We start from the raw sequence: 16072 nt of genomic DNA on the forward strand, positions 1-16072 counted from the left end.
CCAGCAGAGCATCGATATGAAGCACCGATGTTGGAAATTTCAAGGAGAACAAATCATAGCTTTTGCGAGATTATACCTGAATGTACTACAAACATTGTACACCGCCTTCACTGCTTCACCCCTTGAATCCTTGGAACTCTCAAGTATAGCAGCAGTATATCTAAAAAGCTTCTAGTGATAAGTTGCAGGTTGTTGTCAATATGTTTGTAATTGAAGCTTGAGACTCATTATTATATCAATCCATCAAATATGGTAACAACTTTGGTATCATTATTAAACAAATCCATTAAATTAAAAAATCTAAAACTAAAAACATTTCATATATTAAATATATTTTATTTATTTTTGTTACTAAATTAATTTTTATTATGTGTTTGGATGATGATTGTGTAATGAGTGGTTGTTTTGATTTTCATTAAATTAGTTTATATTTTTCCAAAAGTTAAATACGACGACAACTTTGATATCATTATTAAACCAATCCATTAAATTAAAAAATTCAAAAACTAAAAACATTTCATATATTAAATATATCGATTACACATTAAAAGTTTAACAACCACTCATTACATGATTATCATCTAAACACATAATAAAAATTAATTTGGTAAAAAAAAAAAATAAATGTCCAAAAGATTTATAAATTTTACATAATTTTATCTGTAATGGGTAGAATTAATTTTTAAAAATTCAAAAATATTTTTTTGACATTTATTTTTATCAAATTAGTTTATATTTTATCATATTGACAACTTTGTTCTTGAAATTGAGCAATGGTATCTTCAATTGTTCTTATTTGAAACAAGATTTGAAATTCAGGATTAAATATATCATAATTGAAAAGTTATGGACCAAAGGGACACAATGACCAAATTATAGAAACCATTAGTGTAATTTATTCATAAATAAATAATAATGTTTTATTATAATGTTTCATTATATTTGGATATAGGTGGATTTATTGGGATTTCCCCCCCCCCCCCCTTTTTTTTGTAAGTGTTAATATTTTCACTTTGACTTTTGAAAATTTAATCTTTATATTTAAGTTATTTTATGGTTTTCTTTTATTTTTACCAAAATAAAAAATGAATGTGAATTTTAACGTGTGCTTTACTTTATTATTATTAAATATATTTTGGTAACTATATTATCTAAAAAACAGTATTGGACCATTAGAAAACAAAGTTGACTAAATAAAATATAGGTAAGTAAAGAAGAATTTATATAAAAACGGTTGTTTCATGTATATCTTATGTTAATTTGATTGAAATTTTTTAGAGAATTACTTTATTAATTCAATTTTTTTTTTGGAATTCTTGTTGGAAATTTGGTGTTTAACTCTTTATGAAATTTTAGGAGTTAGAGTAGTTGACGTCACGTTTAATTTTTTATTAAATTTATGTTTAATGGTTGATTTTATGCATTTTTCAGAAATTATTTGATGGATGAATGACACTTGAAAAATTTACAGTACGTTCCAATATGTGTAACGCCCTTAAAATAAACCCATAAATCATACATTCATGATACAAAGGGATATTATATTCCATACATCAGAGTATTCTTACAAGAAGTATTACATATTGACAACAAAAGTAAATGCCCTATAGGCTTACAACTTTCCAAGTCAACACTTGGTTACAACAAAAGAAGAGTTCTAACACTTTTACATAATAAGCCATTGGCTTGATTTACATATAATACAAAATGATAACAACAAAAATGCTCTTTCAGCCTCTAAGCCTCCCAAGCTACGTCCTTGGAGGTGGCATATTACCTGTACCTGAAAATGATGTCCCATATAGGGTGAGCCAAAGCCAAGTAGAGATACACTAAACCAAATATGAGCAATAACTAAAACATTAGCATTTGATAAATGTTTAACTCATATAAACAAACGTACATCTCTTTCATAACCAATCTATATTCACAAATATATTTCAATTCCTTTTTGTTTCATTATCCAAACCAATTCATAGTTATGATTCTCTGTTTATCCAGACAGTTTAAAATGGGACTACAACCCACATCAACAATACTTCGATCATAATCAATTAAAATGAGACTACAACTCATATCATTACAATTTCCATACTTCAATTCAAAATGAGACTGCAACTCATATCATTAATACTTCAATACTTCAATTCATCTACGATATGCAAACGTAATCAAGATTTCGGGACTTTCACCCCGGACACTCCGGCCAACTTAGTTATCAATGGAGTCCATCCCCTATCTCCTCCCAAACCATAGAGTACATCCCTATCTCCTCCCAAACAAGATACATATGCAATGTATTTAAACAAGTCGTCATATACAATGACATACTCAATTGATTAGTTTTAATTCACCTAATCATCATGCAGTGTCTACAACAATCGAGACTATCCTCCACCGATAGCCCAAAGCAATTATTTCTAAACAGATAATAAATTATCAAACAGATAAATTATCTACAATTTCAAAGGTGAGTGATTAATCAATCCAACTCCACCATTCAATCTCATAATCTCCCAATTTCATGGTTTTCAATTCAATTTCATATTTCCATAACTTTCCCCAAATTAATTATACAAATTTATCAATCATAATAAATTAGGGCTTTTTTCCCATTTTCCCAAATATTGCACCCAAGGCCAAATTTCATTAATCATACACAATAACTTCATTTTAGGGACCACACATACACTTGGAACCCCCAAAAGAGAAAACCCCTCTTTTATAATTTCAATTTCAAACCCTAGTTTCACCCAAAAATCCCAAACAACACCATCTATACAAAATACACAACATTTATGTTAAAACTCATAAAAAGGAGTAGGTTATCCATACCTTAAATTTCGGAGCTCAAAGGAGAAGATGAAGAAACTCGAAAGTGCTCCAAACCCATAACTTTTCGGATCAAAATGGAGCCCACCCAAAGCTCAAGCTTTTTATCAAAAGGAAGAGGGTGAGGAGATCACTAGATCTAGCTCAAAATGTAGAGAGAGAGAGAGAGTATTCTAGAGAGAGGAGCTCTCAAATTAGGGTTTTGGAGTGCTTTAGAGAGAGAGAGAGAGGGTCGAAAAAGTGATTTCAAAAGCTTCATCTTGGACTGATATACATTACAGCCCACTTGAGCGTGGGACGCCCCGCTCGAGCATCAGACACAGACTCCCGCTTGAGCGTGAAAAGCGTCGCTCGAGCGTGGAATGCGCTCTTCCAGAAGTTCTACAGACAAAGGTCCCCGCTCGAGCGTGAAAGTGGACGCTCGAGCGTCTGATGTCTTGCAGGAAAAATACTGAAGACTGAATAATCCCGCTCGAGCGTCAAACTGCCCATTCGAGCAGATGAGCAAATGCAAAAGGGCCCGCTCGAGCGTGACAAGCCCCGCTCGAGCGTGGAAGCCAAAATCTGGGCAGAAGCTATATGTTTCTAAACACACCTAACTTGTTTCAAACCTGCCCAACACAACCCAAAACTCAAATACAAAGTGTTAAAGGACAGAAACGCAATACAAACAACAACAATCATCCACGGAACCGAGTCCGGAATACAATAAACAACGGAGGAAAAACCGGGATCGCTATAATCTCCCCCCTTTAAAGAATTTCGTCCCCGAAATTACCATAAGATGCAAAATTTGTGGTCTTTTCCAATTCTCAACAAGATTATAATTCAACATTCATTAACTTGACCCATTACCGGTTATTCCATCTCTTTTCAAGAGGCAACTTACAATATAACTTTCAACATGCATTATCAACATGCATTCCCTTGAATTTCAACAAGTTCCAATATACATGTTTCACAATCCCATAACATATTCAATGTTAATGATATATTTGCATCTCTACAACATATTCAACATATACAATGTAAGTTTAAACTTCCATTTTCAAGGCATATTCAACCATTACAATATTTCCATAAGCCAAAACATATACAATGTTTTTAGATTTCATCAAGAAATAAAATTCCCAATACATGGTTAAACATTAACAAACAAGTCCGGGTATTTCCCACGGACCTCCAACTCACTTTCCCAAGTGGCTTCTTCCACTCCGTGATGTTTCCACAAGACCTTCACCGAGGGTATCGTCTTGCCTCGCAAGACTTGATCCCGCCTATCCAAGACCCGTACCGGTCTCTCCTCATACGAGGCATCCTCATCTACCTCTAAGTCGGTCCAATCCAACATGTGCAATGGATCCGGCTCGTACTTCCGAAGCATACTAACATGAAACATGTCATGCACCTCGGATAACTGCGGCTGTAAAGCTAAACGGTATGCAACCTCCCTAATCTGCTCAAGGATCTCAAAGGGACCAATAAATCGAGGGGACAACTTCCCACTCTTCCCAAACCTCATCAAACCCCGCCTAGGAGATATTTTCAAAAAAACGTGATCACCCACCTCAAATGACAAAGGCCTCCTCCTACGGTCGGCATAACTCTTTTGGCCACTCTGGGCTGTAACTAGCCTTTTACGAATAAGTTTAACTTTCTCCGTCGTTTCTTGCACCAACTCCGAGCCTAGCAAAGGTGCATCACCCACCTCGACCCAACATACAAGAGATCTACACGGTCGGCTATACAAGGCCTCAAACGGTGCCATACCAATAGTCAATTGGAAACTGTTGTTATAGGAAAATTCCACTAAGGGCAAGTGCCTCTCTCACGACCCACTAAAGTCAAGGACACAGCCTCGAAGCATATCCTCTAGAATCTGAATAGTACGCTCGGACTGCCTGTCAGTCTGAGGATGGTAAGCTGTACTAAAAGTCAATCTAGTGCCCAAGGCACTCTGCAAACTCTGCCACAACCTAGCAGTAAAACGTGGATCTCTATCTGAGACGATCGACACTGGGACCTCATGCAACCTCACTATGTCCCGATTATACAAGTTGGCAAGATAATCTACCGAATCTCTCACACGCATAGGAATAAAATGCGCCGACTTAGTCAACCGGTCCACTACCACCCAAATAGCATCACTGCCCCGTTGAGTCCTCGGAAGACCTACAACGAAATCCATTGTGACATGCTCCCACTTCGACTCAGCAATAGGCAAGTGTTGTAACAAACCCGCTGGCCTCTGATGCTCGGCCTTCACTTGCTGACAAGTAAGGCACTTAGACACAAAAACTGCCACATCTTTCTTCATACCCCGCCACCAAAACTGGCGACCCAAATCATGATACATCTTAGCGCCTCCCAGATGCACTGCAAGGCGTGAATGGTGAAACTCTCGGAGTACTTCCTCTCGGTAAGACTTCGGCACAAACAAGCGGTCTCGGTACCTCACACTCAAGTCGGGATACACAGTCAAACCCTTCTCAACCTTCCCACTGGAGATCTTTTCTCGGAGGGATTTTACCTCAAGGTCACTTCTTTGTGCCTCTAATACCCGATTCAGAAGTTTAGGCTGCGCAACTACAAAAAACAAGGCTGTAGACTTAACAGATTCGCCTAGAAGCAAATCAAACTCGCCAAGTGCACCCAACATTTCCCACTCCCGGATGGCTATACAAGCTACATCCCCAATGGACTTCCTACTAAGGGCATCGGCCACAACATTGGCCTTTCCCAGGCGATAATACAACTCGAAGTCATAATCCTCAATGAACTCCATCCACCTCCTCTGCCTCAAATTCAAGTCTTTCTGTGTAAACAGATATTTCAGACTCTTATGATCTGAGAACACCTCGAATCTCTCACCATACAGGTAGTGCCTCAAAATCTTCAAGGCAAATATTACAGCTGCTAACTCTAGGTCATGTGTAGAATAGTTCTTCTTATGTGTTTTCAACTGACGTGAGCCATAGGCTGCTACCTTCCCCTCTTGCATTAATACATACCCCAAACCCTCTCGTGAGGCATCACAATATATAGCATAACCCAAACCCCTCTCCGGAATAATTAAAACTGGAGTGGTGGTAAGTCTAACTTTAAGCTCTCGGAACGACTTCTCACAAGTCTTACTCCATACAAACTTGACCCATTTCCGCGTCAATCTAGTCAACGGCGAAGTTAGCCTGGAGAAATCTTTTACAAACTTACGGTAATAACCGACCAATCCCAGAAAACTGCAGATCTCAAAGACACTATTTGGTTGTGCCCAATCCTGCACTGCCTCTATCTTGGATGAATCTATGGTCACCCATTTCTCGGATACCACGTGGCCTAAGAATTTAACCTCTCTTAGCCAGAACTCACACTTCCCAAACTTAGCATACAACTTATGAGCTCTAAGAAACTCAAGCACCACTCTCAAGTGTTCCTCGTGCTCCTCTTCAGAAGGTGAATAAATTAAAATGTCGTCCATGAAAATGACCACAAAGCGATCTAAGAACTCCCGGAAGATCTAGTTCATCAAGTCCATGAACACAACTGGTGCATTGGTGAGCCCAAATGGCATCACCAGAAACTCATAATGGCCATACCGCGTACGGAATGCCGTCTTCGGGATATCCTCTTCTCTGACCCTCAACTGGTGATAACCCGATCTCAAGTCTATCTTAGAGAAACAACGGGACCCTTTCAACTGGTCAAACAGATCATCTATACGAGGCATAGGGTACTTGTTCTTAACCGTAGCTCGGTTCAGTTTCTGGTAATCAATACAAAGTTTCAAAGCCCCATCTTTCTTTTTAGCAAAGAGGGCCGGGGCTCCCCACGGCGAAGTACTAGGGCAAATAAAGCCCTTATTTAGCAACTCTTGGAGTTGAATCTTCAACTCACTTAACTCGGCTAGAGCAAAACGATACGGTGCCATGGAAATCAGTGTCGTACCAAGCACTAAGTCAATAGAGAATTCAATCTCTCAATGGGGTGGCAAACTAACAAGATCCTCGGGAAAAACGTCCGAGTACTCACAAACCACTCTAGGTAACTCCGCCTGGGTCTCATCACACTCACTACTCATACAGCTAGTAAGAAGACAACTAAGCTTACTCCACCCTTGCAGATCATACACTAGTGGCAAGGCTCTACCAACCCGATCTCCCAAGAAATGGAAACAATCCCCGCTCAAGGTACATACAGTAACCCTCTGGCGGTAGCAATCAATAACAGCCCAGTATGATGATAACCAGTCCATACCCAAAATCACATCAAAACCCGACATAACCATTACTACAAAAGAAAATGGAAGCCGGCGGTTGGCGACCTCTATATCATAGTCTCTACACCCTTGTTTCAAAATCAGCTCACTCCCAACAGGTGATACAACACAAATAGAAGAAGCTAACTGCGCCAACTCCAATTCCAAAACAGATGCAAATGCAGCAGATATAAAAGAATGGAATGTACCCGTATCAATCAACACATTAGCAACCAAGTTGCAAAACAAAAAGGTACCTTTCACAACAGATGGAGCCAGTACAAGCTCTGTTGCTGTAACAGCATACACGCGTCCTGAAGGCCTCTGATCTACCTGCTCACCTCTCAGAGCAAAAGACTGCTGTACAGACTGAGCCAAAGAGGCTCCCTAATTAGCCCTCGAGGCCTGAACTGATTGAGCTGGCTGATAACTCTGCCTCGACCCAGATGCACCAGACGTACCACTCAACTGCGGGCAAAACCTCTTCAGGTGCCCCACCTGACCACACTATTAACAAGAGAGTGGCTGGCATCTGCCCTGACTCTGGCTCTGCGGACGAGCCGAAGATGAAGCTGCTCTCTGCCCTCCTCCCCTCTGCGGGCAAGCTGGAGACTTGTGGCCCAGCTGACCACACTTGTAACAAGTAACGTCTCCCTGACCGCCTCTCCCAGAACCTGAACTTGGCACTGGAAAGGTAGATCTAGCAAACGCACCCTGGGACTACTGAGGGTTAGAACCCCTCTGCCTCTTACCGTCCCCCTGGCCTTCCTGACTCCTCCTAGAGCCCCTAATCCTATCCTCTTCTGCCTGCATAATGGTCTCAAGATGGGCTACAGCCTGCACCAGGCGCCCATACTCCCTAGTCATGGACCCAGCCACTCGAAACTGGAGTCCGGTCCTCAATTTCTTCTCAAACTCAAGACAACGGCGTTCCTCAGATGCCACCAACTTAGGTGTAAACCTCGATAAACTGGTAAATGCGGCCTCAAACTCGGCCACTGGTGTATTCAGCTGCTTGAGCTGACAGAACTGGTCTCTCAACTTCTCTCTAACAGTGGGGGGCAAAAACTTCTCTTGAAAAGCATCTACAAAAGCCTCTCAAGTCCCTCCAATACGACCACGTGCAAATTTCCACCACTGACCTGCGTCTCCCTCAAGCCTCCATCTTCGACGCCATGGTCACCCTCAAGCCTCCGTCTTCGATGCCAAGCATCTCAAATGTCTTCGTCATCTGCTCAAGCCACTCATCGGCCTTTAGTGGCTCTTTTGGATCACCCAAAAACTCGTCCGGATTTGACCAAAAGAACTCCCTCTTCAAGAAAGAAGGCCCTGCTTCAACAACATGGGCCAGGACTTGATTCTCAGCCCTGAGAATGTCCATGGATTCCCTCAATGCTCTTGCCATCTCGCGGGCTAAGGCGCCCATGGCCTGCTGACCTATTGGCTCAGCCACGTTGGCCTGACCAACACCCTTTTCCTATGCCGGAATTTCATCCGGTGTAGGCATCTTCTGCCTCCTAGGCCTACCATGCCTACCACCACGTCCTCATCCTAACATCCTAATAAAGGTAACAAAAGGATTAGCACATTCACAAATGTGCCGAAGCTATTTCACTCACGTCCTAATACAACGGACAACTGTAATTCACTCCACGTAAGCACATAATCACGTAAGCACTTACGAACTTCATTTTTGGATAATGATCGTCCCGTGGTGTTGCTCGAGTTCCAGTTAGAAACGACAGTGATCAAGTGCCTTACCAACAGGACTCCCAGAAACCCAAGGATCCAATCAACATCCTAGAAACTAAATCCCATACCCATATAGTCATATAAACATGTTATCAAATAAACACATACATTACACTTAAGTCTCTATCAAGCGAGACAAACCCACTGTGGTACTAACCACTTCCCACGTACCCAAAGTATTCAAACCCGGTACGCTTTGATACCAAGTTGTAACGCCTTCAAAATAAACCCACAAATCATACATTCATGATACAAAGGGATATTATATTCCATACATCAGAGTATTCTTACAAGAAGTATTACATGTTGACAACAAAAGTAAATGCCCTATAGGCTTACAACTTTCCAAGTTAACACTTGGTTACAACAAAAGAAGAGTTCTAACACTTTTACATAATAAGCCCTTGGCTTGATTTACATGTAATACAAAATGATAACAACAAAAATGCTCTTTCAGCCTCTAAGCCTCCCAAGCTACGTCTTTGGAGGTGGCATATTACCTATACTTGAAAATGATGTCCCATATAGGGTGAGCCAAAGCCAAGTGGAGATACACTAAACCAAATATGAGCAATAACTAAAACATTAGCATTTGATAAATGTTTAACTCATATAAACAAACGTACATCTCTTTCATAACCAATCCATATTCACAAATATATTTCATTCCCTTTTTGTTTCATTATCCAAACCAATTCATAGTTATGATTCTCTATTTATCCAGACAGTTTAAAATGGGACTACAACCCACATCAACAATACTTCGATCATAATCAATTAAAATGAGACTACAACTCATATCATTACCATTTCCATACTTCAATTCAAAATGAGACTGCAACTCATATCATTAATACTTCAATACTTCAATTCATCTACGATATGCAAACGTAATCAAGATTTCGAGACTTTCACCCCGAACACTCCGGCCAACTTAGTTATCAATGGAGTCCATCCCATATCTCCTCCCAAACAGGTTTGAGAGTACATTCCATATCTCCTCCCAAACCATGGAGTACATCCCCTATCTCCTCCCAAACAAGATACATATGCAATGTATTTAAACAAGTCGTCATATACAATGACATACTCAATTGATTAGTTTTAATTCACCTAATCATCATGCAGTGTCTACAACAATCGAGACTATCCTCCACCGATAGCCCAAAATAATTATTTCTAAACAGATAATAAATTATCAAACAGATAAATTATCTACAATTTTAAAGGTGAGTGATTAATCAATCCAACTCTACCATTCAATCTCATAATCTCCCAATTTCATGGTTTTCAATTCAATTTCATATTTCCATAACTTTCTCCAAATTAATTATACAAATTAATCAATCATAATAAATTAGGGCTTTTTCCTCCTTTTTCCAAATATTGCACCCAAGGCTAAATTTCATCAATCATACACAATAACTTCATTTTAGGGACCACACATACACTTGGAACCCCAAAAATAGAAAACCCCTCTTTTATAATTTCAATTTAAAACCCTAGTTTCACCAAAAAATCCCAAACAACACCATCTATACAAAATACACAACATTTGTGTTAAAACTCATAAAAAGGAGTAGGTTATCCCTACCTTAAATTTCGGAGCTCAAAGGAGAAGATGAAGAAACTCGAAAGTGTTCCAAACCCACAACTTTTCGGATCAAAATGGAGCCCACCCGAAGCTCAAGCTTTTTATCAAAAGGAAGAGGGTGAGGAGATCACTAGATCTAGCTTAAAATGTAGAGAGAGAGAGAGAGTGTGTATTCTAGAGAGAGTAGCTCTCAAATTAGGGTTTTGGAGTGCTTTAGAGGGAGAGAGGGTCGAAAAAGTGATTTCAAAAGCTTCATCTCGGATTGATATACATTACAGCCCGCTCGAGCGTCAGACGCCCCGTTCGAGCGTCAGACACAAACTCCCGCTCAAGTATGAAAAGTGTCGCTTGAGCGTGGAATGCGCTCTTCCAGAAGTTCTACAGACGAAGGTCCTCGCTCGAGCGTAAAAGTGGACGCTCGAGCGTCTGATGTCCTACAGGAAAAATACTGAAGACTGAATAATCTCGCTCGAGCGTCAAACTGCCCGCTCGAGCGGAGGAGCAAATGCAAAAGGGCCCGCTCGAGCGTGACAAGCCCCGCTCGAGCATGGAAGCCAATATCTGGGCAGAAGCTATATGTTTCTAAACACACCCAACTTGTTTCAAACCTGCCCAACACAACCCAAAACTCAAATACAAAGAGTTAAAGGACAGAAACGCAATACAGACAACAACAATCATCCACAGAACCGAGTCCGGAATACAATAAACAACGGAGGGAAAACCGGGATCGCTATAATATGAAAGTTTCAATCAAATATTATGTTTTGTGATCTTAGAATATTGTTTTGCCGAATTGTGTAAAAATTCTACTAAAAAATTTGATATTATACAAGAAAAAAAGGAAATTTTCAAATATTTATATTGTTATAACTATTAATATTCAGAAGTTATAGCTTTATAATTTTTTTTTGGGAACAACATTATTGTCAATGATTTGAAAACTTCTAGTTTGAGAAAGTAATGAAGAATAGCTAAGAATTACATCAGGAGGATTTTGCCATTTGATTACAAAAAAAATTAAATGAAAATTTTTATTAGAAAACAATGAACTTAAGGTATTGAACGGGCATAAGAAAGTTAAACCCAATTTGCAAAATGGTAAGTGTTGATAGCTAATAGGTTTGGATTTACTCCCCAAATCCAGCTCAATAGTTTAATTGTTGTGAAGTTAAATGTCGTGCAGAAGAATAACAATTGATAAAAGCCAAATGGATATTTATATGGTGAACCAAAGTACTTGACTATGGAAAAAAATTAATTGTACAAAGTTGACCTCAAAAAGGGAAAAAGGAAAAAGCTACAAGTGTAGAATGAATGATCTTTTATATTTCATAGGAGATCTTGGTCCTTTATTTATAGTTCTTGCATCAACCGGTCCGAAATTAGGTATAGCTATATCAGAAGCTCATGTTTCTACGATCTCAATTTTTAAAAACATGCCATAAAAATTATATTCATAAATTACTAATACAGTATTTCCATGGGGAACACTGCAATTCTACAAACAACTAAAAATCAAATTCACAAGAAAAAATATCTCAACAAACTGTTCAGTTGGCTGCTACAAGCACTTTATCTTCTGATGCTTATGGAAAATTATTGTTCAGTTGGCTGCAAGGTTGGCTGTAATACGTTTGCCGGATAAGTATAATGTCATATATATGTTGCCATTTGATGTTAGAAAATTACAAGCTTCTTGATAATAAACCTCCAATGAAAGAACAAATCAATCAAAGCAAAGGAATACAAAAAATGAACCAGTAACAAAAACCAAATAATAAAAACGAAGGAATACAAAAATAAATTATGGAAAATAAATTATAAGAAATTTCATTTCTGGTTTACTAGTTATGTTAATAACAACAAGAAAAACAAATTATATGGAGAACCAGGAGTAAATTTTTAAATGAAAATATAAAAAATAAAAACTATCAACAAACAATCTTTTTAAAATTTGTAGTTTGTAGCAGATTTGCTACATGTGGGCGCCATTCCATTTGACACTTTCATGGTTTGTAATAGGATCACCATTGCAATGTCACTACAAGTCCAAAAAGATAAATGACAATAAAAATAAAAGAATGGAACGCTTCCAAACTCCCAGTAGTGTTCTGCTGTATTTGCAACAACATAAGCATGTTCAAAGAGAAATCGGCAATAGCCAAATAGCTCCTATTTCTATTAGCACCCCAAAAGAAAACACCAAAATGACAAGGAAATGAGAAACAAGCACATGAATATATAATAGCAACAGTTACTTCTCACATTCATTGAAGAGAACATGAAGCACACATATATTAGGAGTAGAGTGCTATAGTATACATATACACAAATATGTTTAGTTATAATGTATAAATATATATATATATATATATATTATGAGTAGACTATTAACATATATATGTAGATATGTCTGCATATAAGATGTAGTGATAGAATTAGATATATTCTACTTGTCTGACAGTCCACTTGTTTGTACCAAATGAGCTGCTACCTGTGGCTGCTGGAGTAAGCTTAATGTAATATTCTTTTTCTTTGCAATTGATATTCATTGCAGCTAGTATTTCGATGCGGGCCTGCATATAAAATGTAATTTTATTGTGTTAGTTTACAATTTACAATATGTTAAAGTATGTGGATAATATTTTCATTCTATTCATATTTGTGTGCCCTCTCATTTTGATGATAAGGATAGTAGAACACTTGCCTTTGTGCTACGTTGGCTTAAATTTTCTACAAAATGGCCTGTTAGTTTTTCTGCATAGGCACCAAATATAGGGACTTGTAGAGTGCCACTGTTGTCTGTTATTTCTGTTCTTAATATGCATCTATATCAAATCAAGATATTCGAATGAAATAAGGTGAATAAGAAAATTGGAGCTCAATTTTTAAGAAATTTGAAATCTACAATTGGAATGAAAATAAAGTGAACCAAGAAATCAAACCGTTCAAGATTAATCATTCATTGCAAAACCAGTTTGTTGACAAGGTAAGCATAGTTCAAGTAAATTTGATAATGCAATCTAATTAATCAAACGCGCGTGGGGTCATGCTATTGTGGGCAAAATGTATATAATGTTTAAAAAATTTAGATCAATTCGGAAATAGATTTTTCATTTTTCTATGATAAATTTGATCAATTGAATAGATTACAATTGTCGAGTTGACTTAATAGTTTTTTTTAATGATATATGCAAAATGGTCTACTAAATAAAAATTAAAAATTTATTATTACTGTGGATGAAATAGTTAGGAAAAATTTGTAGTAAAAGTTATGCTAATGTTAAACTCTATTGAACATGAAGAACCCCTAGTAACATAGGAACAACTAGTATTATACATTGGAGGAGCAACATTATATATATATATACATATCTATATTTTTTTTTGAGAAGTTAAATACAACATAATAATTATATAGAATGTAATTAATTATCTCCTTGTCTTTCTTGATGTACAATATTTTTTATTTGGTGCAATAAAGTTTCGTCGTCATGTTTGCAGTTGTCATATATTTCTTCTCAAGTTGAATATGTAGTTACTACTGATAAAAGTTTGAGGGATGACTCATGCACAAGGGGCTTGGACACCACCTAGTGTATTTAGTCACATTCTCAAATAAATCTACACTTATTGCTTATAAATAACTATAACCTGCCATTATCAGATTGGTTATTAATTGAGCTATATAAGATTTAATGTTTTGGCTTCCATACGTTGGGCTTATTTTATTGATGTTGTGTTTATTTTGTTATGAGATGATTGGTCCACCATGTGTTCGCAAATATGTTTGACTAAGAGATTAAGGTTGCGTTTGATAGAATTTTGTAAATATGATTTGAGAATATGAGTTGTATTTTGAGTTTGTGAGTTGTGGAATTATGATTTGAGCGTAGAAAATTTGTTTGGTTTTGATTTTTGAATAGAGTGTTGAATTGAGTTTTGAATTGTATGTGGAATTGACTTTAGAAAATTTGATGTGACATGTGAAATAAGAAAATTTATTTGGTGATGAGTTTTCAAAATAGTTTTCAAAACTTAATTCAACCTATAATTGATAATCAAACACACAACTCATAACTCGATATCTATATTTTGATCAACAGTCATAACCAAACTATTTTTAAAATACTCAAATAAAAAAATGATTTTTTTTCAATTAATTGTTTTTAAGTAATTTTTTTGAATAATTTTTTTTTCAAATAATTTTTTTTTAAATAACTTCTATGTCAATTAATTTTTCTGTCAATTAATTTTTTAGGCCTGTATAAACATCAAAAATATTAAAAATATTCCAAAAATTAAAATATTAAGAATATTAAAAATATTTCGAAAATCAAAATATTTATAATTAAAATATCAAAATATTAAAAATAAAATATTAAAATATCAAAAATATTCCTATAAAATAAAATAAAATATTTAAAATTTAAAAAAATAAAAATTAAGTGGTTTTTGAGTTTTGAAAAGAATTTTGAGTTGTGTGTTTGGTTATGAGTTTTGAAAAGTAATGATTATGGTTTGAAATGAGTTTTGAGAAATGGATGTAGAATTATGATTTGAAAGCTGCAATTAAATACCACACTCAAATCAGTGGTAGAACTATGTTTTGAAATCTAAATCAAACGGAGCCTAAGATGTTTTGGCTTCCATACATTGTTCACCATCTGTTTGATCAAATTCTAAGAAAAAATTAACAAAGCTACTAGCAGCGAAAGTTGTATATGACAAGTGTTCTTTTGTGACCCACCAAGTGATTTCTCACATACACTTTAATTGTCATAAACTTCCTTCATTCATCAATCCAACTTTACAATAAATAATTTCACTGGAGCAAGATTAGTTTAGGAGGAGGTGGAAAAAAATAAGGTATTGAATTTAATAAAATGTGAATGATTAAAAAAAATTAAAACACAATTGGTTGGGAATGTGTAAAAATAAAAGGAATGGAATAACGTGAAATGTGAATGTGAATGGTTTAAAAAACAAAGAATAACGCGAAATGTGAATGGTTTAAGAACTAAATATTTGATAGCATAATTGAGAGAGAGATATCGTAAGAACTACAAGTATTCAAACATTTGAAAAATATCTTCATTCAAGAACACAATAGAGCCAGAAAAAAAAAAAAAAATCAGGTATGCAAACTCTCTTTAAAAAGAGTCTTACCAATCAATTGAGAAATAAGCAAAGGATGAAAAACAACTTGAAAAACAAGTTTTGGACTTACAATCTAAAGTGGTTGAAAAATCCACTTAAAATCCACCTTGATGTTGAGAGGGGGGGGGGGGAAAGGAGCAGGAAAAAAAAGGCAAACGAGGGATAAAAAAATTTAAAAAAAAAAGCCACAACAAACCAGGAAAAAAAATGAGAAACAACATTTAACAACAGAGTTTGATCCCGAGAAGCTTTAATTATCTTGCTGTGGAATACTATAAAGTTGCACACAAATTTTCATGTAAATCTAAATTCTGAGTTGGCATGTTTGCATGGCTGTTTAGGTTTCTAGAGCTTATTAATACAGTGATTATTTGATGTCTACACTATAATGTGATGGTTGAGCAAGCCTATATTTAAACTTGTCTTTTGAGCTAGTCTTTTTTAATTAATTTTCGGACTACTATACATTTTTTTTT

Source organism: Camellia sinensis, chromosome 5, assembly GCF_055761805.1.
Source record: "Camellia sinensis isolate YWXY chromosome 5, ASM5576180v1, whole genome shotgun sequence".
Classification (NCBI taxonomy): domain Eukaryota; kingdom Viridiplantae; phylum Streptophyta; class Magnoliopsida; order Ericales; family Theaceae; genus Camellia; species Camellia sinensis.